This window comes from Dermacentor silvarum, chromosome 6 (genome assembly GCF_013339745.2).
Source record: "Dermacentor silvarum isolate Dsil-2018 chromosome 6, BIME_Dsil_1.4, whole genome shotgun sequence".
NCBI lineage: Eukaryota > Metazoa > Arthropoda > Arachnida > Ixodida > Ixodidae > Dermacentor > Dermacentor silvarum.
Genome location: NC_051159.1, coordinates 122,545,058 through 122,569,585, shown reverse-complemented (window position 1 = coordinate 122,569,585; position 24,528 = coordinate 122,545,058). Strand labels below are relative to the sequence as shown.

The window sequence follows — 24,528 nt, the reverse complement described above, 5'->3', positions numbered from 1 at the left end:
CTCTCGAGCGTCCGCACACAGGCTACACACAAGCTCGCACACGCAAGCTTCGCACGCACGCACGCACGCACGCACACACGCGCACACACGCGCACACACACACACACACACACACACACACACACACACACACACACACACACACACACACACACACACACAATTTTGCGCTCGGGTCGGGCATCTACAAACAGAAGAGAGAACAGATACGCAAACAGGCGACGCACCGAGGGCGCGAATCGCGCGAATGGCGAGCGGATACGGAGAGCAGAGGGCGGCTGCGCATAGAGACTGAGGGAGAATAAAAGAAAACTGAGGCGGAGATGTGGGTAAGAGCAATGGTGTCGGCCCGCGCGGACGCGGAACCCGAAGGAAGCGGCCAACACCACAGCGGGAAAGAGCGGAGAGTGGGCCAGCGTATACAAGAGTAGACAGAGTTTTCTCCCCACTTTCATCGTTACTTTCTTTTTCTCCCTCCCTTTCGCGTCAACAGCAATCTCGAGAACCGAGATCACTTTTTGATACGGCGGCCGGGTATACCTTTCTTCGTCTCTTTCTCTCTTGATCCGCCATCTTGTTTGTCTCTGCCCGGCTTCATTTCGACGCGGCGCCAGGTTTGCGCAAACACACCGGAGTCCGCGCTCCGAGATAGAGTGAGAGCAACGCACAAACACACGCACACGTACCGGCCGGCCGGCCGGGTCTTAATCATAGCCTGTGCGCGCCGCACGGGTCGGGAGCAAGTCATCCGTGGCGGCTGCAGCCGAAGCAGTGCTTGAAGGCAGCAGCCAGCCGCGGCAGCAGAGAGGGAGAGAGAGAGTGCGCGCGGAGTGGACAGCGAGTCATAGTGGCGGCCGCCAGGCACGGCACTGCCGAGCGCGGACACCACGGAACTCTTCAGCCAACCTGGCCCGTACACCCAATCCGACCGGCCGACCACGCCTGACCTGGCCCGCTCTCGCAAAACGCTCTCGGCTCGCATCCGTGCCCACGCGGCCGTATTACGATTGCGCGCCACTGCTATAACCCGGCGGACCCAGCCGGCTAGCCAGACAGGGCGGCGGCGGCCACCTGGATGGAGCGCGCGTTCTCCTGCGAGATGCGCAAACGCCGCCGCAGCACTCGGGCAAACAGTGCGCATTCCAAGACGACTGCGACACCCGAAATGAAAAGGAAACCAAAGGCGGAGGGCGGAAGCCGAGCGTCGACTGACGTCGAGGAGAACACGGGGAAACACACGCCGGGAAGCGGCAGCCAGTGAAAGAGCAGCAGAAGCAGAGGATCCGTCCAGCCGAAGATGACTTCTTTTGCTCGTACGGATAAACATATAAGAAACGAAGAAGATAGAAGGAAAGAGGGGGGAAAGAAGGAGAATGTATACGCGCACTCACCTGTCCGAAAATACCCTTCCCCGGCCGCTTCTCCCCGTTGGCGCGGAGCAGATACGAACCGGCGACCCTTTTTCTCGGCATCGTCGTCGCTCGCCGCGAGATAGCGGTGGACCTCGGCTCGCCAAGCCCGCGCGCGGATCCCTCTTCTTGCTCTCAGACTCGAATCCTTCTTCTTTATCGCCCGAGAGAGCCTCATACCACGCCGCCATCCACCACTGCCTGGTACACGCACGCACGCACGCACGCACGCACGCGGTGGTGTTTGCGCCGAGCAACAACCGCCAAAGTCGTTCGCCAGATTACGGCGAGGGCCACACCACGCCGTCCAACCGCGGCGGTGAGAAGCAGGCGCGAAAAAAAAAAAAAAAAAAACAGGAGAGAGAAAGAGAAGTGTGTATGTGTGTATGGGGGGGAGGAAGAACGAGGCAGGCAGGCCCACAGGGCGAGAGCGCAAAGCTGCGGGCTCTCCTTACGATGGCGGCGTCGACGACGCCGACGACTAACTACGCAAACAGACGCAAGTGCGTGCGGGGCCCAGCCAGATAGAGGAACGAAACAGCGCTCGCTGTTTCTCATCACACGATTGCTTTGTGCGCGCGCAGGCCGCGCGCCGGCCCGCTTGGTTTACGTTTAGTTTTTTCCACCTCGCGAGGCCCGCGAAAGAACATCCCGTTGGCTCCCATTATGTTCTTCGTGCGTTTCCTTTCCTCGAACCTTTCCTTTTCCCGTCTTCCTTTATCTCCGCTCTTCCCCTTCCGATCAGGGGAGAAGAAGGGAAGTTGAATACATCAGCGGCAGTAAATCCGGTCCTTTCGTGCGTATCTTCGGGCAGCGCCTTTTTGTTGCTTATTTATTGTTCGCCTCTCCGTCTCACAGGTGCAACCCGCTCGCCGAGCAGCCACCAGTGTCCGCAGCGAGGAGAAATAAGAAATAGCGACCGGAATAGAAAAAAGCCGAATGCGAGAACAGCCCTCCCAAAGGAAGGGGCGCAGGATGGGCCAGCAGCAACGACAACAACATCAGGGAGAGAAGCCGCAGCTCCTCGGACATAAAGAGTGAGCGGTTCGCTGGCATGGCTCGGGCGGCCGCGAGAGCGATCAGAAGCGCCGGCAAGCCGCGCGCTCAGCGCCTCGGGCAGTTGCACGAAGGGAGGAGTGGGGGGCACTCGACAGCTTGGCAGGTATCTACATAGCTTTATATATAAATCATGAGTACCACAATCCCCGCAGCGGAGGCGGCGCCGACGTCGGCTGTCCATGTGAGGCGCGCGTGCCTCCCTGTAGGGACGCATCGCTGCCAACCTGCTCTTCTCACTTTCAGCCGCCGCCGCGCAGCGCGCTCTAAGTCGCAGCAAGAGGACGAGGTTGCGCCAGCGTTCACTCCGACTGTTTTCGATCGTTCTTTAAACCCCTTTCCTGCACTGTTCGCTCCTTACACCATTATCAACGACCTTCGCCTTTCTACTTTTACTTATTTAGGAAGGAGAGAATCGGCAGTGCGGGCTTTATTCGAAGAAGCCACGTACCCCCTTCCTTTCCTCTTCCGAAACGGCGGGAAGTGCTCGGACGCAGGTGACTTCGTTCGCTCCCGGCACCCCACGATGCGAGATGCGCAATCGCATCCGGAGCCCTCGATGTGCCGAGAAGGCGCTCCGGCAACCCCGGCACGCGGCGTCGCTTTGACAGGGGCGCGTGATTTACGGCGCCCGCTACCGGCGCAGCGTCCCTGCCTCAGCTGCTACGCACGGCGCGCGCGCGCTCTTGCGCAGCGCTTCGGCGCCCGCTTTGCAACGGAAATGAAAAGCCATTAATCGGCATTCCCGCGCAAGTGGTTCTGAATTCGAGTCCGCGTTTATTGTACGCACACAATCGAAGCGGGGACGCGCCTTACGTTCGGATTCGGAAATAAGGTACGCACCTGTATATCTTTCCTTTCCCCGCCTCTTTCCCCTTTCACGTGCGCGCGCATGTGTGCGCGTGTGTTTCTATGTGTGCGTGCGTGTATGCTCAAAATACACGAAGCACTTTCGTTTTCGGCAAGCCACGTTTCTAACGAAGAGATTTTCTTCTTTTAGCGGAATGATAAATAACGGCACACGGAATGTGCACAGCAAATGGAAATGAAGGATCAGCATATAGAAAAGTCAAGGAAATCGTGCGAAACAGTGCTGACCTCTGGAATAAATACATCATCTTGTCAATAGAAACGCACAAAACAAATTCTAATAATGTAAGTTTCGATTGCCTTTCCTTTCATTAGAATTTTCAGGCGCCTGCAATACGAAGTCTCTCAATCGTGTACGCCCACCTACAGCACGTGCCTAAAGAAAATGCCCGTACCGCTCTTTTCTTGTTTCCATTTTGAACAGCTTCGCAAATTAAAATATAAAATGTGCGTGTTTGCGCTCTCTTCAATTTATACCAAACGGCGCCCAGAGATGTTGTTCTAACGTAGAAAGGTAACAATACAAGGACATAAAATCGACCTGGAAGCGATATTTCACGCCCACACGCGCACAAATTTTCGTTGGTAAAGCGAAACCAGACTACATACTGCGCAAACAACAGAACAGAAAATAGCGCATCGTTGACTAGTACTTATATGTCGTTGACTAGCACTTATATGACTCTTACTTTAAAACAAAGTGAAACACGGTGAAAAACGACCCGGGCGGGTTGTTTTTGTACACCCGACTATGCAATGCGCCGTGAACGCACTCAAAGTAACGGCACAGATAATGGGCTGTTATACAAAGGATGAGTAAAACATTTGGTTATTAAACAAACACAAAGCGGTACGAGGTAAAGCTGCCATCGTCACCAGGAGGCACGCATAGCACACCAGATGAGATTGAAAGAAAGACAGAGGGAAAGAAAGAAAAAAAAAAGAAAAAACTGCCGCTTACTGACACAATTCGGTTCTTAATGTAAAACTAGAAAGGGAAAACAGTAAATATAAATGCGACGCAGTCTATGCCTCATTCCTCTGGAGACATCCGTTCGTGTGATATCGCGATGGAAAATGAACGGCACAGAGCTTCCGTCCTCTCAAAATACATTCGTGTAAATCGCACTGCTTTTCATATCGGAGTTTACCTATTTCCCTCCTTTCGCGAACACTCCTGCTATGACAGCATTTGTAATAATACAAGAACAAGAAGAAGTGAAAAGGGAGGAGAACACACAACAAGAACAAGAACTTTTTCAAAGGAGCTATTGAGGGTTTCGGCGGGAATTTAGGACGCAGGCTCCTTTCCCAAGCGTATAACCCTTAAAGGAAGCCGAACACCAGGCCGGGGTACACTTGCGCCCATATGAACCAGTGGGTGCGCGGTGGCGATAGGAATCGCACCCACAACCTCCCGACAAGACCATAACCAACAGAACGTGAATATGGTATATATCGAGCCGAGGAAAGCCCAAAGGCCGCACGCAGACGCCAAGCGGCTAAGCTGCGACAGCCTAACATGCCCTGGTAGCACCGAGAGAACACAACATGTCAACAGTTCCGTAGTCATAAAGCAAAGCACACTCCCCCCCCCCCCCCCCCTCCCCCCAAACCCACACATCCTCCTCCCCTTGCTTCTGGTGCACTCTGCTGACCCTTCAAAGCGTGTCCACCAACTAACTCGCCCGGGCGCCTACGAGTGAATTTCCACGAACGTGGCAATCGTTCTCTTATAACGCCCAGAGACGACGTCATTATCCAGCTCTTCGCGTCGGCGAGAAAGGCGCCAACGTGCCGCCACGGGGCGTTCCATGCTGCCTGCATACGCACGGTGCCCCTTCTGCCGTTCCCTTCACCTTCATCTGCCCTCATTCATATAAAATAGCGGATCAGAGCGTCATCTCTGTCCCGAGACACCATATACACCTCCCCGATCTTTCCGTTGGCCTTCAGCTCCTCTGCGACCTGAACGCACTAGAGTATTTCCTTTTGTCTGGCCACCCGCGTGCCCCTTCGACCTCACATCGCACCGGTTATATATGCGTACCGATTCTTACGGATTCCTCAAAGCATCTTTTTTCCGCGCATCTGCATCTAAGCCTATTCGCGCAAAACAAAGGGCGGACGCTGTAAAAGTACGTGCCACAGTGCTGGGCCGTGCCGGGCCGTGCCGGACGTCGGCGCTGCTTTCTCGGCCGCTGAAAAACAAACGATGTACCGCTGCGCTAATGATGATGACGGCATGGTGCTTTTCCCTTTGTAACAGGCCTAATTTCCGAAACGATATCGAAAAAAAAAATCTTTAAGGTCAAGCTACATGCGCGCCACCTCGCGACTATTAAGGCGCTAAGACTTCCCGCAGCCAAAAATCTAACTCAATGGAGTAACTGCTGCCCAACGCGAAGAATACGCAAGTCATCACAGTCACATGCGAGGGGCAAGGTTCTTCGAGAGTTCAGAGAAAACAGTCTATTGTACTTTCCCTAATTTCAGCGGGCAGTGCGGCCAGTGAATCGACACATATCGCCATACACGAAAGCAAGGAGAGAGAGAGAGAGGAATACAACAGCACTCTTCTGCTGATTCCAAAGAATAACGTTAATGGAGTCTGCGGGCACAACAGAAGGCAGCAGTCCTTGATAACAAACTGGAAAAGCACAATGCGTGCAAAGAAAAGAAAACGAAGTCACAGCTCACAGAGCAAGAAATTTAGGCCCCAAAATTAAGAAAGAAAGAAAGAAAGAAAGAAAGAAAGAAAGAAAGAAAGAAAGAAAGAAAGAAAGAAAGAAAGAATGAAGAAAGAAAGAAAGAGCCTTGTCGTACGTAGAGAGTCCAAAACAAAAGTTTCAAAAAAAATTTAGAAGAAAGTGAACGATGGGGCTATATTGGATCTACACCAAAGCAACCGCGAGGCCATTTTTCGATGCTGTTCTCGCCCCGAGAATTGAATCGAACGGGCAAGACAGGGGAAAACGCGCGAACTTACGACATTCCAGAACTGATTGCCCTCGGAAACCGGTACTGGAAGAAAAAGCACGTACGGTGCGCGCGTTCACAACAGTCAAAGTCAAGAGGTAGCTTTAGCTTTGTGTGACAAACCCGCCGAGGTGGCTCAGCGGCTGTGGTGTTGCGCTGCTAAGCACGAGGTCGCGGGATCGAATCCCGGCCCCTGCGCGGCCGCATTTCGCTGGGGGCGAAATGCAGAAACGTCCGTGTACCGTGCACTGGGTGCCCGTTAAAGAACCCCAGGTGGTCGAAATTATTCCGGAGCCTCACCACTACGGCGTGCCTCGTAATCAGATCCGTGATTTTGGCACGTATTACCACAGAATTTTATTTTACATTTGCGTGACACGTCCTACATACGTCACCAAGTGGCGTCAGGGCGCGCACGAGGAGAAAGAAGGTGCGGAAGATGCTGACCTTTCGGTGAGGGATGTCCAAGCTGCCGTGCGTTGTACCCGGTCGGTGGTCTGGCGCCAGGTAACGCCTGCGGAGAAAACAGAAAGAATCGTTGAGTTTAGCCAGGTCGAACTGCGTAAGTCAATGATCGTGGTGGTCTCCTCAAGGAATGGCGCAAACTGGCGCACTTCAACATTTCTAATGCTAACGCATTAAAAACAAGAAAAACGAGCGGCCGGCGTCCAGCGTGCATACGCACCGGTGTTTTGAAGATCGACATCCGCAACGGTTTTAATTAAACGCTCATCAACATCATCAGCCTATCTTTATGTCCACTGCAGGACGAAAGCCTCTCCCTGCGATATCCAATTACCCCTGTCTTGCGCTAGCTGACTCCAACCTTGCGCCTGCAAACTTCCTAACTTCATCACCCCGCATATAGTTTTCTGCCGTCCTCGACCGCGCTTCCCTTCTCTTGGCACCCATTCTGTAACTCTAATGGTCCACCGGTTATCCATCCTACGCATTACATGGCCTGCCCATGTAATGTATTAAATGATAAGAGATACTTAATAGATACTGATGGGCTAGTTGGTGATCCATGATTTTTTTTTTTTTTTGAAGCAGCGTACTAGAAAAACACACGTTCACACAAACAAACACGAAACACGTATATGTGCTCATCTTTCATGTTTGTGTGAACGCATGTTTCCAAGTGCGCCGCTTTAGCAAAATCAAGCTAAGAGACAAGCCGTCGCTCAACACGGGCGCGAACGTACTTGTTGCCTTTCTTCAGGACGGGCATGCAGGCTTCGTCTTTTCGAACCACGATTGCGAGCGTTGCCATTCGGACGCGCAATAGTGCAGTGACGTCATTTTCCTCGCACTTCGCGGGATTTTCTAGAGCCTGGATAAAATACACATAAGAGATAACTCGTATTTCGCGGGCTTTTTCAAGGCCCGGATTGGGTGTTTCTGAGCCCTCTCTGCAACTCTTCAAATACGGATTATGCCCTCAAACGAACAATTTGAAATGTTTAGCTGAACTGAACTAATTAAACTGAACTAATAAGCTAACTAATAGCGCTTCAAGAAAAATACCCCCAGGAACTCAAGAAGACCGCGAACAATTCACCATCGGTCTCGTTCGTCTAAGGTGTACCATTCTATGTTTACGGTTTGGTTCTAGTTACGCGAAACTACCGGTATAATGTTTGCATATCGTTTATAACCAACGTGCTTGACTGCCGGGAGCAAAACAAACAAGGCGCAGCAACGTACACAGCCGTTCATACGGTTACTTTTGCTTCCTGTTGTCCCACCAGTTTCGATTACGCTGAGGCCCTCCACGCTTTGCAGGAGGGGAGGGTCATGCAATGTGAACACCGCCTCCGATCCCCTCCACAGTGAACAAAACGCAATGCAGGAAGCTCAAGAGATAGAAAGGAGAAGAAACGAGCCCGCTACACCCAAACCCAAACACGCCCAAATAAACGCAAAGGGGATTTACGCCAAAGCAGTTCTCGTTGTACGCGGCCAACGGAATGTAAATCCAGCGAATTCGTGAATGTAAATCCAGCGAATTCGTAAGTGCGGAGAACGCGCGTGAAGTGCAACAAGACATTTAAGCAGTGCAGTATACGACGTATGTATATTAGTGTCGCTTAAAACTACAAAGTGCAGTGCAGACTAAAAAGGCACTAAACCTGTGCACCGGCAACTTTCCATGCTCATTGAGAAAAAAAAGAAAAAAAAAGCCCACACACATTGGATTACCTAAGGCGCACCTAAATCTTACGTACACCAGGTTTTTTTTTTTTTTTTTTTTTCCCGCGCTCTTGCTCGGGGCGGTGCCGCCGCCTACGAGCAGAAAAGAGAAGTACTGCATTATGACACTAACGCGCAACACTACGGTGGTCTCAACACTACGACGCCTCGATGCCAGCATTCGAAGGGACGCTGGCAACAAGAAGCACTACCAACGCGTTCTCGCAGAAGCACTACTAGGTGGCGTTCACCGTACTCAGCACAGCGGAGCGTGGCCTCCGCAATTAGCTCTGAAAATGTTTCTGAGGTTGATCGCGGAGGCTGCAATTACGACGCGCTGTACGCGCTGATTTGACTCGGTGACGATTCAGTTACGTGCTTTGTCTTGCGCGTTGTATTAGTGTGTCAGTTACGTGCTTCGTCTTTCGCGTTGTGCTAGCGTGTGCAGCGTAGTGCAGCTTCCATATGCACGACGGTTGCTCATGGTCATCGACGTTGGTAGTCGTGATGGAGGAGACGTGCCACCAGGCGTCAGCGTGGGTGCATCAATGAATTTGGTCCCCTATTGCAACGCGGCAGCCTGGGCATGAAATTAAACAGTATTAAAATTGTAACCAAACAGTTTTCTTGTGTACAACGTTCATAACTTCCTTTCACCATCCATCGTAAACTGACAGTTATTAGTAAATAATTAACAATAACCAGGCATTCTGACTCTTCATTAAACAAATGTTAAGTGCATATTTAACAGTCGTTTCAGTTCATTCGGCATCGGTCAGCTTGACCTCTCTCTCTCTTTCAATCTCAACGAATCCATAGGCACCCACGATTTCCCAACACTTCGTTTGCCTCGAATTTCGGATAATTAGAAACAACTTTCCATATCCCGCGGCCGTACAATTGACAAAAGTGGACTATCCGTAATTTAAAATGATTTTTTTTTAATTATGCTCGCTGCTTCGTGAGCTGTCCATCCCGAAAGGCGGCCCGGGAGCCGAAGCTCTGGGCAAACACGCAATCAGCGCGGAAAGTCAGAATAGCCGAACGGATCGCAAACACCCTCCGGCCTGTTCAGTTCGGTTCATTAGGGCTAAAACGGTTTTGAAGGCATGTAGGAGAACACAGACAGATCTTACCGCGCGAGACAAGGTTTGATTTAGATTTGCACCGCCGTCAAGAAGAACGCAAAAGGCGGTTTCGAATTCTCCTATATACCGAACGCTTCGACGTTTCGTAAGAGGGATTAAATCTGGCTCGTCCTCTAGAACATCCCAAAAAATATCCCGGAGAAGGAAGTGCGCAGTACAGGGTAGACAAAAGGAGCAGCGCCGTGGAGAAGCATTCTCGAGTCGGGAGTTAAAACTTACCCCGAACAATGACGACCAGCTCTATAGCTACCTGCCAAGACAATCTCCCGCAGCCGTTTTCGCAACGGCGGGCGCACACCGTAGAAGTCTACGGGACGGCTGGTTCTTGCTGTCCAGCTATTGAGCACTCTCCGCAGGTAAACCCAGCGCCATTCGTTGAAGAAAGGAGTCGGGACAGACGGAATAGGGTATTACAGAAACCAGCCCGGCGCATCCCCTAAACAGCTTGCGCGCCCAAGTTATCGAGTACCGAAAGAAATGGCCGAAAAGAAAGCGTCCCAATCGAAGAAGACCGGGATAAAAAGAAAATTAAGTGATGCTACAGTCCGGCGCCTACAGTTTGCGCGCGCTGTAGCGGGCGACCGAGCGGCTTAGAGCGCCCGTATCTGAGCGCAATCTCGGCGCCAGCAGCCCCCGCTTTCGAGGAGCAGGCGCGGCGAAGGCGAAACGCCGCCGAGGATTTCCAAACTCGCGCAAAGAATGCGCGCCTCCGCGCATTAATTAGACTCGCCACCGCGCGAGTCCGTTGTGAAACTCGTGGGGGAGGGGGGGGGGGGGGGGTGTACTGTACGGGCTGGCTGCTCGTTTCTGCGTCCGCAGCGGAGACAAGGTTGTCCCCAAGAAAATGAGAGTACGACGAAAGCGTTGACGCTGCCTATATAGCTCGTACACATTGGCGTCGCGAAATCGAGCGAAAAAACGGGACAAAGCACAAGCGACCAAGCGCTTAGATGCACCTTACGTGTACGATGCGTCAAAAACGGCACAAAAAAAGAAAAAGTTGAAGAAAAGAGCAGGCACAGACCGCGGTACTGACGTTCGAGGCCAGTCTGCGGTTTATCGAGGAGACAATTTCGCTTGTTCGAGCGCAATAAGTCAACCACGGCGCTCTCTATCTAGTAGGCAACGTTACTAGATGTAATCTAGTAACGGTGCTAGGAGGCGTCCCTTTCGGGATTTGTTTGCTCAACGCGCGTTTCCTATAGATAGTGCATTTAGCGCGTTTCATAGCAGGACCCGTCCACCTTGCTCTATGTGCGTATTGCTTAAACTCTTGAAAAATGTGATGACCTGGCCGGATAAAAACGGATGGACGCGCTTTCCACGGAATTGTTCAGTTGGCACAGCGAGTACGTGTAAGGGGAAAAGAGCGCAGCACAAGACGCAACACATCGGAAAGAACTGCGGCAGGAACTCTGTCCGTTCGGCGAGGGGTTTCGGCTTGTGTTGTGCGATTACTTCGTTTTAATAGGCGCTGCGTCAACCCGTCCATCAGACACTGCTACTCAATTGGTAGCTAGATTGAGCGACGTCGTAGTTCGTGCCGCGACACTGTGTCCTGTCCAGTAGCACTGCAACTGCGGTCTGAACACAGGCTGACCACTGAATGAATCGGGTTGCGGGGAATCGCTGCGCTACAGTATACCATGTCCGGCCAATTTCGCGCAGTACGGCCGAAGCTACATGTAGCCGTCAATCGACGAGGAATAAGAAGCCCTGAGAACAGCCTGTCCGTTGTGCACCGTTAACCCTCCTGTGTGTCCGTTGTGCACCGTTAACCCTCCTGTGCGCGAAACCGGCTGAGTGGAAAGATCGCGGAAGTATTAGCGGAGTACAATGCGCGAGCGCGGGCAGAATTGGTTCCCGATCGCCTGACGCGACCTGGGGCGTTATTCTAGACACCCAGATTCTGCCATATTCTCAAATTAGCCATCTTGTCAGCTCTGATTGGCTCAAAGGGGCTACTACGGCTTCTCTTGATTGGTTCAAAACGCCAACATCGCGATTTCTGGTATTGTCCGGAATAGCACCTCGCGCACTGCACCGGGTTAAGCTCGCCTTCAGTCCCAGGCGCGAGCCTGCTCGCGCGAAATGCTACCCGCGCAGTCACTGCTCAACAGCGTGCAGCGCTCTAACGGCAGCGCGGAAAAGAAGCAAGGCGAAGAGACGCCTGGGGACCCGACCGAAGGGCGAAAGTGAGAGAGGGAGAGAAAGAGAGAAAGCATGCCGCTGATTTATAGCGTTCGGGAAACACGCGCGAGGAACGAAGAAGAGCGGGTTTCGCTCTTCGGGGCAGTAGCGAAAAGGGGCTCGCCTACTCCGCCCCCCTCCCTAGCTAGCAACACATCCTGCCTACTCACGTGCCTAGTAGGACGCCGTCAAAACATGCCTCCTCTTTGACGCCCGTCCTCACCCTTTTACCCCCCCACCCACGCCAACCGCGCGCTCTCTTTGAGCGCTCCACGACGACGACGACGACCTACTGGGAGTCGTAAAGCATCGCGATGTGTGTTCGGAGAAAAGAGACTCACGCTCGCCACTTTTGCGCGGCGCCGACACCAAACGAGAAGAAACGGCGCGCGCACCAGTGGCATGTAGAAAGGCGCCCAGCGCTTTTATGTACATCTACTGCGCGAAAAAGCGGCGGCGAAAGGGCGCTTTTCCGCAGCACTCAGGAACATTCCGTTCGCGCTAACGGCACGCGTACGGGAAAGATTAACAGGTAGCTACGCGCACCCCGCACGGCTCAGCGAAACTTGTTACACAACATGTCAATAATGCTCGTGTTTGCTCGTCGAGACGACCAGCCCCACTTCTACTGAAGCGAAGCAGTTTAAGAAAGATTACCTGCGTAATAAAGGTTGACGTGCCAAGCAGAATCGAAAGACGTTGCCTTCCAAACTGAGTGGCGAATTTACAGCCAGCAACACCTGTGCCTACATGTTTTTTTTTTCCTGTTATTATATTATTGCACATGAAGGAATACATCTAGATGATAAAATACTATCCAAGTTTAGGCAAAAGCGAAACGCAGATGCAAGTTGCGCACAGCGTAATCAATCAATCCGATCGATGGACTTAGATCTAAATGTACTGCAAACCAACTGTATGTAACCAAAACGAATAAACGACCCTTAAAAGTAGCTTGGGGAGGACGGTTGAAGGATATTTTTTGCTGGATTTGAAATGCAAAGTACAAACGGAATGATGGTCTAAAGGTGGTCAATACTGATGCCTCAGCTGACATTGGCTTCCGCGTTAAAAATTTTAGGAGAAAAAAAAATGACAGAAACAAGTAGGTAGTTCCAAGTTCAGTAAACGAACGACACGCCAGAAAGAAAACTCCCCTTGGCTCAAGTAAATGACCACTGCGGCTAGAAAAAAAAAATAAATAAACGCGAACGCGGGTGGCTCAGAGAGATACATTGTATAGAAAGGAACTCCGCCGTTGAGTCAACGGTCATAGCGGTTATTTACTTTTTTTTTCTTTTTTTCAGGCATCCTAAAGTCATCGTATAAGCCAATGTGGCACCTGCGTTTTATGGCGGGCTCCCATAGCGTGCGCGTGGCAGTAAATTACACGGAATGCCGGTGCCCGCACTAAGTGGAGCGCTGGTGCAGTAGCCGTGCGCACTGTGACGCAGGCGCCCTCCAACGGCTGGGGCTAAATTAGCGGAATCCGCCGCGCGACGCGGCGGGGGGAGGGGCTTTCCTCTCCGGAGACGCGCACGTTAACGAGCTCGACACGGTACGAGTGCTGCCATCTCTCGGTGGTCGATATCCCTAGCCCCTCTGTCGGCTAACAGATGGAGCGACGGTCTAGAGAATTTTAGGGTGCCTCGATGCCCAGCGCCGCCGTCCAGGGTGGAGACAACCCCGCTAGCGCCGCCATATTGTGTCACACGAGCTGAGATTCAGCTACGCTTGCGTTCATAAAGTGTTACTCGCGGCGCGCTTCCAAGTGCTTTGCCTTGATGAGGATTTTTTTATCGGTGTCCCATCTGCATATCTTTATAACCAATAGCCGTTAACTCGTCGAAGGTCGAAGACGTAAATGTATGGCGCCGGGAACATGCCCCAAGTTGCCTAATTCAATCACATTTAATATGCCGTGTGTATGTTTAAAATACGCACTATTTTTTTTTTGCGCTTCGATGCTTGGTATATAAGGTTTGCGACCCCCTGTGTGTGGAAGTTTTTCTTTTTCGCTGTTGTATTTTGGTTTACACGTCACGCCTCCTTTACCGTAGCCAGCCACTCGCGCGCGGTTAGTTTCCCTTGCGTTGCGCTTGCTCTTCGCGTTCGTTGCAATTATTTGACGATATCTACGCGCAATTTTTCCTTTTTTTGCCCACAAAACTGTGTGCTGACAGGATTAAGCTGGTGTCAAAATAACTGCGATGTGAAAATAAGGTTTAGTTAGTGCTGTAGAGAAAAATGTAACGTAACTTGTCTGTGTCAATATTGCGTAGTACACACAAGAAATCAAACGATGCACAAAATACATTTACTTATAATGTCTAGTACAATCAATCATGAAAGAGATATGTACATGAAAAATTATATGTACTGTGGGGCGCCTGAAGGTTATGTTGAAAGACGAGATAAAAAAACAAATTCGCAAGGTAGGCTCGACACACAATTCGGGATAGAGAGAGTTTTTTTTTATTTATTCATTACATGGGGGGGGGGGGGTTCAAGCGAGTACATCAACCTTATTACACGCAATATAAATCGAAAACAAGAATGCGAACAAGAAAACGCAACCGCGGGTAATATTATTCAAGATATCCAGCCAGAATACATACATCAGCTACCATCGAATACGTCGCATCAGCCAAACACATCGATGGCGAGTACAGAACGTTTCATAAATAACCATTAGAACACTGATAACTACATTGAAAAAATAAACAACACTGCATACATATCACGTACAAAAACCGTAAATGAAACTAAGACCGTCAAATACAGATTAGCAATGTTTTTCACTTCGAAAATATAGTCCATGATGATGTAGGGCTGTTGACTTTAACAGACGGCGCCCATCCTGTCGATTTCCCTCGTATTGGTCCTCTTCAAAGTGTTTCTAAGTACAGGTAAAACAACAAAAGTGATTATTGATATGAAAAGTTGCCTTGTAAATACAGAGAACCCATTACAGTGCTTAAAAATAAATTTTAGCAGAAGCAATGCTGTATTACCTCGCTTCACACGTTTCGAAGAAATGCACAGGCTACAACAGACACCATGCCAGAAAGCGCCGAAACATTTTGGTCCCATGATGCCCCTTAACTCTACTACACCTGGGCATACCGTGCACAGGCACTTAAAGACCGTCACAGTACCCACTACGATCGGGAATGAGCACGAATGACCATCGGCTTACGATCACCACGCTACAAATATGTACAAGTCTAAAAAATCAGCTATGTAACGTAACACCCTGAGGTCCGCAAGATATCTCCTGAGAAATCAGAGAAAATCACAATGTTTCGCTTAACACGTACAAAACAGCCGCTCTCCCCAGACGAAGCACTGCGTTCTTTAGTCCCAAATAACCAGTACCGAAAAAAGAAAAAAAAGAAACAAGAGACACACACGATGTGTGCTTCCCGTGAAAAAGGAAAATAGGTGGCTTACGTGACGATTCGTAGAAAATGTAAGACTATTTCGCGGCTAAGCATCTTCGTCAGTCCTTAAAATAAGGGTACAGACTGCGCCCATCAAAACGAAAAAAGCGTATGCGACGCGCGCTCGCAAACCATACGCTACTCAGACAGCATCGGTGCAGTGCTTACTTAGTTCGTGAGCGAACGTAGGTACGTGAGCGAGGATCAGAGAATACTTTCTTATTTAAATGAAAAACACGGTGCGGTAGTGTAAACATTCTTGACACTTACCTCGTAAATGCAGGAGTTATCCGTTGCCTTCCAGTGATCGCGCTTTACTTGGGCTTCCCATCTCTTCCGTCGCTCTGGGTCCCGGGGGAAGCGAAAACAACGCAGTCCTTTACGCGTCGATCCGGCGCACTTGGGAACACAACAGCCCGTCATGTCGACACGATGCACTTGATAGCTTGTCAGTCATGCGGCTGAACACTGTCTAGCAAGTAGAAGCGTCCGCGAAGCAACCGCGCGCACTGTGCCTCGAACTCAGCACCGGCACCAAGCAATCGCAACGGCTCGCTGTGACACAATATGGCGTCGCAGCGAGAAAGCGGCGGCGCGGGGGCGGTCAAAGGTTGACACCACCCTGAACGGCGGGGCTGGCATCGAGGCACCCTAGAGAATTTCTTCGGGTCGCATGCTCCGGCGCCAAATAAGCCGGGATACGCTTCAGAAATAAGCAAGTTCACTAACTAAACTATCTGAAACGCCGAAATCATTATTCATATAAAAATACCCGAATCGTTCACGAAAGCCACGACTCGCAAGACAACGACGCACAACGAGTTTGCAATTTCTCCGCTGTCTCTACAGAGTTATCACCGTCCTACCAATCGCAAGGCGCGAACCCGTGAATGGCAGCAAGAACAGGCAGTTGCCAATATTAACACAGCTTCCGGCGCAACACCAAAAGCCTGCATTATTGTTGTTTTGTAGTGTATGCTTAAAAATGACAATGACGCAACAGGCGAAGAAAGCTTCATATAATAAATATAAACGCCCGACCGAGCTACCTCAGGGTTATCTCAGGTTTTGGGAGAGTTCACTTTCGCCATTCTTCGTTCACGAAATGCCATCCCACGTAAAAGTACAATATGTTTCGTATATGTTTCTGCCATATTCGCGCGTTTCCCTTCTTTTCAATGCGTTATTATTCATTTTATTTATTATTATTGTTCAACCAAGCCTGAGGCGCAGAACACAACTATCTTCCTAAGCGGCATACATAAAAACAAAACGGAAATATTATGCAGAACCCAGCAACGTAGCCAAATGAAATTACCATTTTATCGGCCAAACGTCTCAAGCAGCCAAGGCTAACTTTATATAAATACAATCATTATCCGCGCAGAGACAGCACGTTCACGCTCTCCAACTTACTACTGGATCCCTGTTGGTTGTTTAGTTGGTCGAGGGGAAAAAAATGCGCTTCCTGGGATGCGGGGCATCTTCGTGCATTTCGCGGAGAAAAGAAAGGGAGAAAACATTTCAGTAAGTGTTCTGGCAAAGTTCCGATAATAGCAAATGAAGATGTCAACTGATGAGGAGGCGTCCGGTAACAATTGCCACCGTAATGATTCGTACTTAGCTATCGCGTTATTGTAAGGTTCACAAATGTCATACTATATTGCAATCATTCATTATTAACGTCACGGCGGAGATCCAACTTCTTTCACATCGGCATCTTTAGGCATGTGCATGTACACATTGTAGTGGCCGAGACACAGATGACAGGTGCAATTTTTGTACCAAATTCCTAAGTTGTCAACGAGCGTAATAATTTAAGTTCGATAGCTCACTCTGCACCGTCCTTATGTTCATTCCCATTGTTGTGCTAAACGTTTTAGGGTCCGTAGGTTAAGGACGGGTAACTAGGTAGACAGTAACCCGAGGCAGAACCGCGGGCTCCTCCGCACCCAGCGCCTACACGAGCGCAGGCACAGCGCACGCGTAAAAGACTCGGCCCGTCTTTTTTAACCTGCAAGTATATGTACGACGGATCGTACCGGCTCCGACGGTGGCACCGCCAATGCCCTTCAGCCACGAACATCGATCTCGCTGCTTCCACGACAAGTTCGCGTCGAGGAAAAATCGACTCGCTCGTCGGAGACGGACACGATGCAGTTCGCGCCCCAGCCGCGAGTCCCGGAGACAAATGTACCCGCGGTTCGCTCTCGAACAAGAGGGCTTTTAGCCACGATTACAGCGAAGGCGAAAAGCGGCGTAGACGCCGTTGCGCCCCAGTTGTCTGTCATTTCTTGGTGCCGAAGACGAGAAAAAAGAAGAGCGTAAATACGGGGCACCAGAAATAAGACGGCGTCGTCTTTGCTTAACGCATTGTTGGTGGCATCCGTCGCTCCCTTGTTAGCGATGTAACCATCGCCCAACAATTTCCATACGTGTTTTGACCACAGTGCACATGTGTGTGTGCTCTGAAACGGCCAGTGCTCTAAAATTTATACACTGCAATAAGCTGGTGCGATATTGTCCGAATTTGTGCGAAATAACGTCTTTGTGTTCAATTATGCTTAAACATCGCGATGTTTTTCGTGTTATGCCCTTGTGCTGCGCAGTTGTGAAGAGGCGCGCTCGTGCGGTGTCCCGCTGAACGTCTGTGGACCAAAACTTGTGCATCTCTACTGTTCCAAGGTCTGCCATTGCGCCGGGTTGCACCGCAAGATAAGTGAGCCGCATCTTTCATCCTCACCGACTCCGCTTACGAAACTAGGTGGTGACAGTGACCTCCGAAGTGAGCTGACATTGATGTAGCGTCACCGTTCCTAAATACCAGAAGAAATGCATAACTACAGAAAACGAGCGCCTAATTCGTCTATCTCAAAGGCTCTCTTTATGTTTGCAGTCATTGGCACCTTTGTCCTTCACTATAATCTAGACAACGTGCCTTCCTGAACAAGTGGCGAAAGTTCGACGTGGAGTTTGTAAAAAAAGAAGAATCTCGGCGTATTTAGTATCGAGATAGTCTACTGGTGCGGCCTGCCCCCGACACTCCGTACAAACCCGAACCGTTCACGACAGCGCGACCAGCAAGGTAAACAAACCGTTAAGAAAACAGACGCAGAGAACTCGAGACCGCGTGGAAGAGCAGCGCAAGAGTAGGCCTCGAAGGGCCTCAACAGCAGGTGCGCGCAGTTAACGGCGTCGTCAAGGCGAGAGAAGTGACGCGAAAGAATGACACGGAACCGTCGCGCCGCTCGCGAGACGGCGCGCGTCTGAGGTGCGAGCTCAGGCACTGGATTGAGAAATGCGCGCGCGCGACCTTTCCGCTCCCTCCTCGGCCGGGAATGATGCGCAGCGTGTGTCCTTCCAGCTGTCAGAATTCGGCGCCTGTCAACCGGCTTCGCGAGTCTTTCGACTGTCGCCTTTTTGACTATGTCTGGCATCCGGCTGAAGCCGTACGTATGCCGCGCTCGTTCTGGCGGAAGAGAAACTGCGCTTGCAAACTTGTCGTAGCGTGGTAATGAGATACAGTTGACACGTGCGACATGCTCACACGTTGTCTCGTGTTTATCTTGAAGCGATATATAAAGCCAAACCAAACAACGCTTTTTTTTTTTTTACATAAGAATAAACATAGAAGCATGGGACGCATCGTTTCCAGGCCATTATCATTTCCACAGCGTGTAAAATGACGATGATATGCGCCCCTTGAAGCGGCCAGCCACGAATAGCGAATAGAAGCGCAAAACGCCGCATTTGGAGCACGATCGATCGATTCAGGCAAGAACGAACACGGAATCGATGTATACGGTGAAATCTCAGAATGTTCGAATATATTATCAATTTTGCATGTTTACAGACCATTAGGACAACTTAAGGTCTCAGAGGAAATGGGCTCAAGGCGACCGTCGATGAATATTTCCCGAGGCACGGATGCACGGAGGTTCTAAAACCCAATCAAAATTGCCCGCTTTGCATGCGACGAATAGCAGAAAACCATTTCTTCCGAGTCGATCTTCTGTCACGTATTCGCTCATTGAAGCATCAAACGCATGATAGATTCGCAATAACAAATGAAATTATGCGACTGATATCAGACCTTGAGGTATCAGACCTCAGGAAAGAGAAGTCTGTTCTTAAAGAGATCTAATCCAAGGCAAAGGAGTGTGCGACATCGACATGACACATTGTCGCATCAGATAAGCCATGCGAGAATTTGAGCGATTTCTGATAGGCAACACGCCAGCGCCAAATAAAAAAAAAATTAAATTATGGGGCTTTACGTGCCACTACCACAATCTGACTACGAGGCACGCCGCAGTAAGGGGGGGTCTCAGGATTCATTTTGACCACATGGAGTCCTTTAACGTGCACCCAATGCACAGTACGTACACGAGCGTTCCTGCACTCCGGGATTGACCCACGACCTCGACCTCATCAACGCAGGCCGTAGCCACCGGGCTACCGCGGCGGCTCAACAGGCCAACGTGAACACTTAGAACGCGCCCTGTCTTTCCATCAATCTTCGTTTCTTTTGCTCACGTGCGTTATAGTTCTGCTTTCATTTTCTCCTATCTTTCAAAACTCTTATCTCTGTAAGCCCAGAGCCTCAACGAAGGTGACACCCGTTTAATTTCCCTGCCTTGTTGACAAAACTGACTGTCCCACGATATATAGCAAATAGCCTACAACCCCTCTTTCGCCTCTCTTTATACATGGTAAATCAGTTTTCACCTACTATAGCTATCAGTCTCAACCACAACTTGGGGAACGGTTAGCACAGCGCCGAACTTAGCCAGAACAATTATATACCGAAGCGAACAAAAGCTCGCTCAATTAAAGCACCGCGCATTTCAACCAGTCGTGAAAGTGTCTGCAAGCACGCACGCCAAATCACAGACGCACGCATGCACACCGCCTGCGCCCACGTAGATCCGGCACGAGCGACGCTTTATCGCTTTAACGGGCCCGGTAATTAATGGCCGCGCAACCTTAATTCGAGCCGAGCAAATGGCCAGAGCGCGTTCGCGGAGCCGATACACAGCGCACGCCCTCTACCGAAAATACAGTATGCCACCTCTCCACGCGCAGGCATTTCTTTCCAAGGCCGGAGGAACCGGGCAGAGCGGGCTTCGTACATAAACGGCCGCTTCATAACGCGCGTCTCAGGCGCCATTCATCGCCGGAACGTGTCAAACGCGGGGGCTCTCGTATAGCTGGCCAGCCAAACAAACGGGTCAGTAAAACAGCGCTACATGCGCAATATATATACGGCACCTTCGGCAACGAACGAATCAAAAGCACAGACAGCCTCGGAGCATGCGAGTGTAAGCGTGCCGAAGCGGCCTCGCACGTAACTGAGCTCAATCCGCGGCTCAATTAACGTGCGCCGACGTGCGCCTGCCCACACACAAGCACAAAGCAGCTAAACAAATGGGCCATTCGGGGACCGCCGCGATATAAACTACCAACAGGCCGGAACGCGCGCACACAGAACCCAAGTGCGTTTCGCGCAGGCTGCATGGCCGGCGTAGCCCACGTTTTTTTCGGGGCGGCGGCAACGAATTATGTCCGCGCATCTCGGGCCCGGCGTTATTCCGAAACGGCATGGACGGTCACGCGTCGGAGTGCGCGCGCGCACACATAACCACCGCGGGCCATACACGGTTTTGCAACAGTCGTGCAGGTATACAGAGAGAGAGCGAAACGCACTACGCGAGCCACGCCGTGTCCGAATGCTGTCTTGCATGGAGAAATGTAAACGCGGAACCGAACAATTCGCGACCATCGCCGCCGCCGGCGGCGCTGCAGTTCCTCGAGTGGCGTGATTCGGCGCCGCCCGGGAGATTTGCGCAGCGAGAAATCGGGATGCGGTACGCAGCGCCAACTAGCGGAACGGCTGCCGACGATATAGTGGGAAGAGACGGGAGAGGTCAAGCGCTGTCTCAAGGCACGCATGCACTTGTGAACGCGTGCAAACCGCTGCAGAAATTTGGGACGCAAATGAGATTAACAGAGAGCGTCTTTAAACACTTGCTACCCACTCGCAAGAAACATTTACCCGCGAATTTCCAAGGCTGCATGACATCATCTCGGAGTTAAACGATAAGGTTATAAAGAGCAACGCTGTAAGGTCGTAAAACCATAAGCGTATCCCGACACGTAATTTTAACTTTCAAATTACACTTTGGAATGTCTATCTCGTTTGTAGTATACTTTTATTTCCAGGCGAAGAAAGGACGCCATTGTATTTCCTCTATGAGTCACGTTGATGCCCTCGAAACAAATTAGCTCAAATGAAGATTTACTCCACAAGCACAGCATTTCTCTTTACGCAAAAGTAGCGATTACACATTGACGGATGTAAAAATACAAACCAGACGGTCCCTTGCCATAACCTTCACCGCAAGCGTTGAAAGCGACAGCCGTTCCTTTTCATGCACACGCAATCTTGTTCCCCTGCTGCCGCCACGCGGCAATTCTCGCAACCACCAAGAGCGGCCAACACTGTGCCAACATTGTTGTCCCTCGGCCTTTGACGCGCGTTTCCAAAGCACTGACGACGAAGCGTCGCCCACCCAAGTCAGCACGTTAAGTTTATGCCACATGGTGACAATTAAAGCTGGTACAATTACCAGAAGGCGTGCCACGGATCTTCTGTTGTTGCTGCTGATTCCTATTTTCAACACCTTTGAAACGGGGCAGCGCCAAATTAAGTCACCCAGCATCCTTGAGATAATCAGGTCATCTCTCCGTTATCTTCGCTTTCCTCGTTAAAACATATATCTCTATATTGTATAGTTACTTTAGCCTTCACTGCATTATTTTTTCTCGAATACTGTAAACGTCGCTTGCTTATTTCGACCACTGACCAGTTGCTAACCAGGGCACCAACTTTTTGGGCCGTAACTTGGCAGCCCCTGCAAGAACTACCACTCGCGGCACCCCATGCTGGACCGAACACTAACTCTCAGACAACTTTCTGTGGCAAAGAAAATGAAGAAAAATCTACGGAGGCAGAGCGCGCCCAAATAACTGCACTCCTGGAAAACGTTTCGCATTCTCATTCGCGTTAGTTTAAACTGAGGGTAAAGAAAACGAATATATCTTATTTACAACGGCAATATAATACAAAATACCCACTGAGCATTAAATTTCAGTTCTCTTTCTATTTTCCGATTTTCTGTTCGAGCCAACGCTGATTTAGTATATGCTCAAAAAGAAACCGAAAAAAGAAAAAAAAAGAAAAAAAAAACGCTGTCCCACTTTTCCAGACTACTTGGCGCATTGACACATGTGCAGAAGCTCCGGCCGCGTAGCTTTTCCTTCACTACCACGGAAAGTTGTCCACGAATATAATAGGCCTCCTCAGTCTGATCAGCTAGCCACAAGTCGAATGCCTTCACCGAGAGAGGTTCGGAATCTCGGTTATTTCAAGCGAGCTTGATGCAAGTCTTGGCGACCACAGGCGAGTCCGGCAACCCACGCCTCCATCCTGGCGCTCAACGTGGAGTGCGGTGTTACGCAACTATACGGAGCATAGGTTTAATGGCACTACAGCGCCGTCGTCGGGCAGCGGTAAACGGACGAGCTGACGCACAACGACTTAACACGAAAAATCACCGCAATTATGTCCCTAGTTGAAGTCCTAGAGCGCATGCGCCCTATTTACTAACAAAAAGGTGGTCAGATTCATTGCAGTGTATGTATGTATGTATGTATGTATGTATGTATGTATGTATGTATGTATGTATGTATGTATGTATGTATGTATGTATGTATGTATGTATGTATGTATGTATGTATGTATGTATGTATGTATGTACGTAGTGTATGTATGTATGCACGTAGTGCGTGTGTGTGTGTGTGCGTGTGTGTGTGTGTGTGCGTGTGCGTGTGTGTGTGTGTGTGTGTGTGTGTGTGTGTGTGTGTGTGTGTGTGTGTGTGTGTGTGTGTGTGTGTGTGTGTGTTTATCACGTTTAACGTCGCGAACTAAAGTGTTGTACACTCCATTCAAGCATAGCTACTCCAGTTATCGGTTGCATTGCTTGTAAAGGCAAGCGGGATTACAGCAACGAGCTTCTCCTCGCAAAGACCTACCATGTGGCGAAGTCAGCTTTACGGCCGAATACGCACGCTGGTTTTCAGTAGCGTCTCAAGTATCGCGTCGTCTGTTATGAAAACCTCGGAAACTACGGAAGCGGCATTAGAAAAGTCTGACTAATCTGCCACATTTGACATTAGTGTATTCGGGTCACCGAGTAAGACATTGCACTGCGCGCAAAGCGCAACGCGCGGAGCGTAGGTTCGCGGTACCTTCATATCTTTCCATTCCATGAATTGCGTAACTTATAATCACGGTTCTCCAACTTCGTCATGTCCGTTCGTGCGGTCCTCCAAAAGATTTGCGATTTCAGCAATGACGGCGACGGCTGTGCACGCATATTCAAAATCTTGAAATGCTGACCACAACTTCATTCAATACCTAAACTTATCTCTCTTTCTGAAGCTCTGAATTCGCCCAGAACGCGGTATACAATACGCGTATAAAAAAACCCCGAAAACTTCCCGAAGCACTCGGCTGTGCTCTTTTAACTATATAACGATCGTACCTAAACGGACAAAGCTGGGCAATTTTCTTCAAAGACCGGGAACAACGTGCGACGAAACGACACCAAACTCGTGGCTAAGTGCGGTAAGTGCGGTAAGCGCTCGCAGAAGAGGAGGGACAGAAGAAAGAAAAGGAAACGCGCACGCAGAGAGAAAGTTTTGGGCTCCTTATTACGCCAGAGCGAAACCGCGCCCGCAATAACGTAATTACAGGCCGCGTAGAGACGACAACACGAGCCACTACACACGACGCGGATACGGGGAAAACAACGTGCCCACGAGAGAAGGCCATGGGTGGGGGCAAGGGGGCGAAATAAAAACGAAGAGGAAATTATTGAACCGCAGAAAGAGCAGGAAGCGGGGGGAGTGAGGGCAAACCCGTGGGAGAACTCGGGGCGAGGTGGCAGCGTTGGTTGGACGACGGCTAGAACCCGTGAGCGCGCGCGATATCGGAAAGAAGCTCGGGCCAGGGTAAACAGAGGCAGGCGGAAACAGCGCCGCTCGGAGAAGCAGAAGCAATCCTTCGAGACGTAATAACCGGCCTGCTACGAGAAGGCGACGACGTGCGGCGGAGGGGGAGGGGGGCAAGAGAAAGAGAGAAGAAGGCTAGCGGCCAGAGAGGAGTGGCGGTGGAAC

The 24,528-nt window shown here is 50.4% G+C and overlaps 1 protein-coding gene across 11 annotated transcripts in view; it reads right to left on the bottom strand.

Moving 5' to 3' along the window:
• The window catches only part of LOC119455925 (poly(rC)-binding protein 3-like), a 490,025-nt gene that overhangs the window by 239,278 nt on the left and 226,219 nt on the right, over nt 1–24,528 (bottom strand). For all 11 annotated transcript variants that reach the window (XM_049669431.1, XM_049669434.1, XM_049669432.1 and 8 more), the window contains one exon: nt 6,762–6,828. The gene's annotated coding sequence lies outside the window, so the exon portion shown is untranslated. The remainder of the gene's footprint in view (nt 1–6,761; nt 6,829–24,528) is intronic.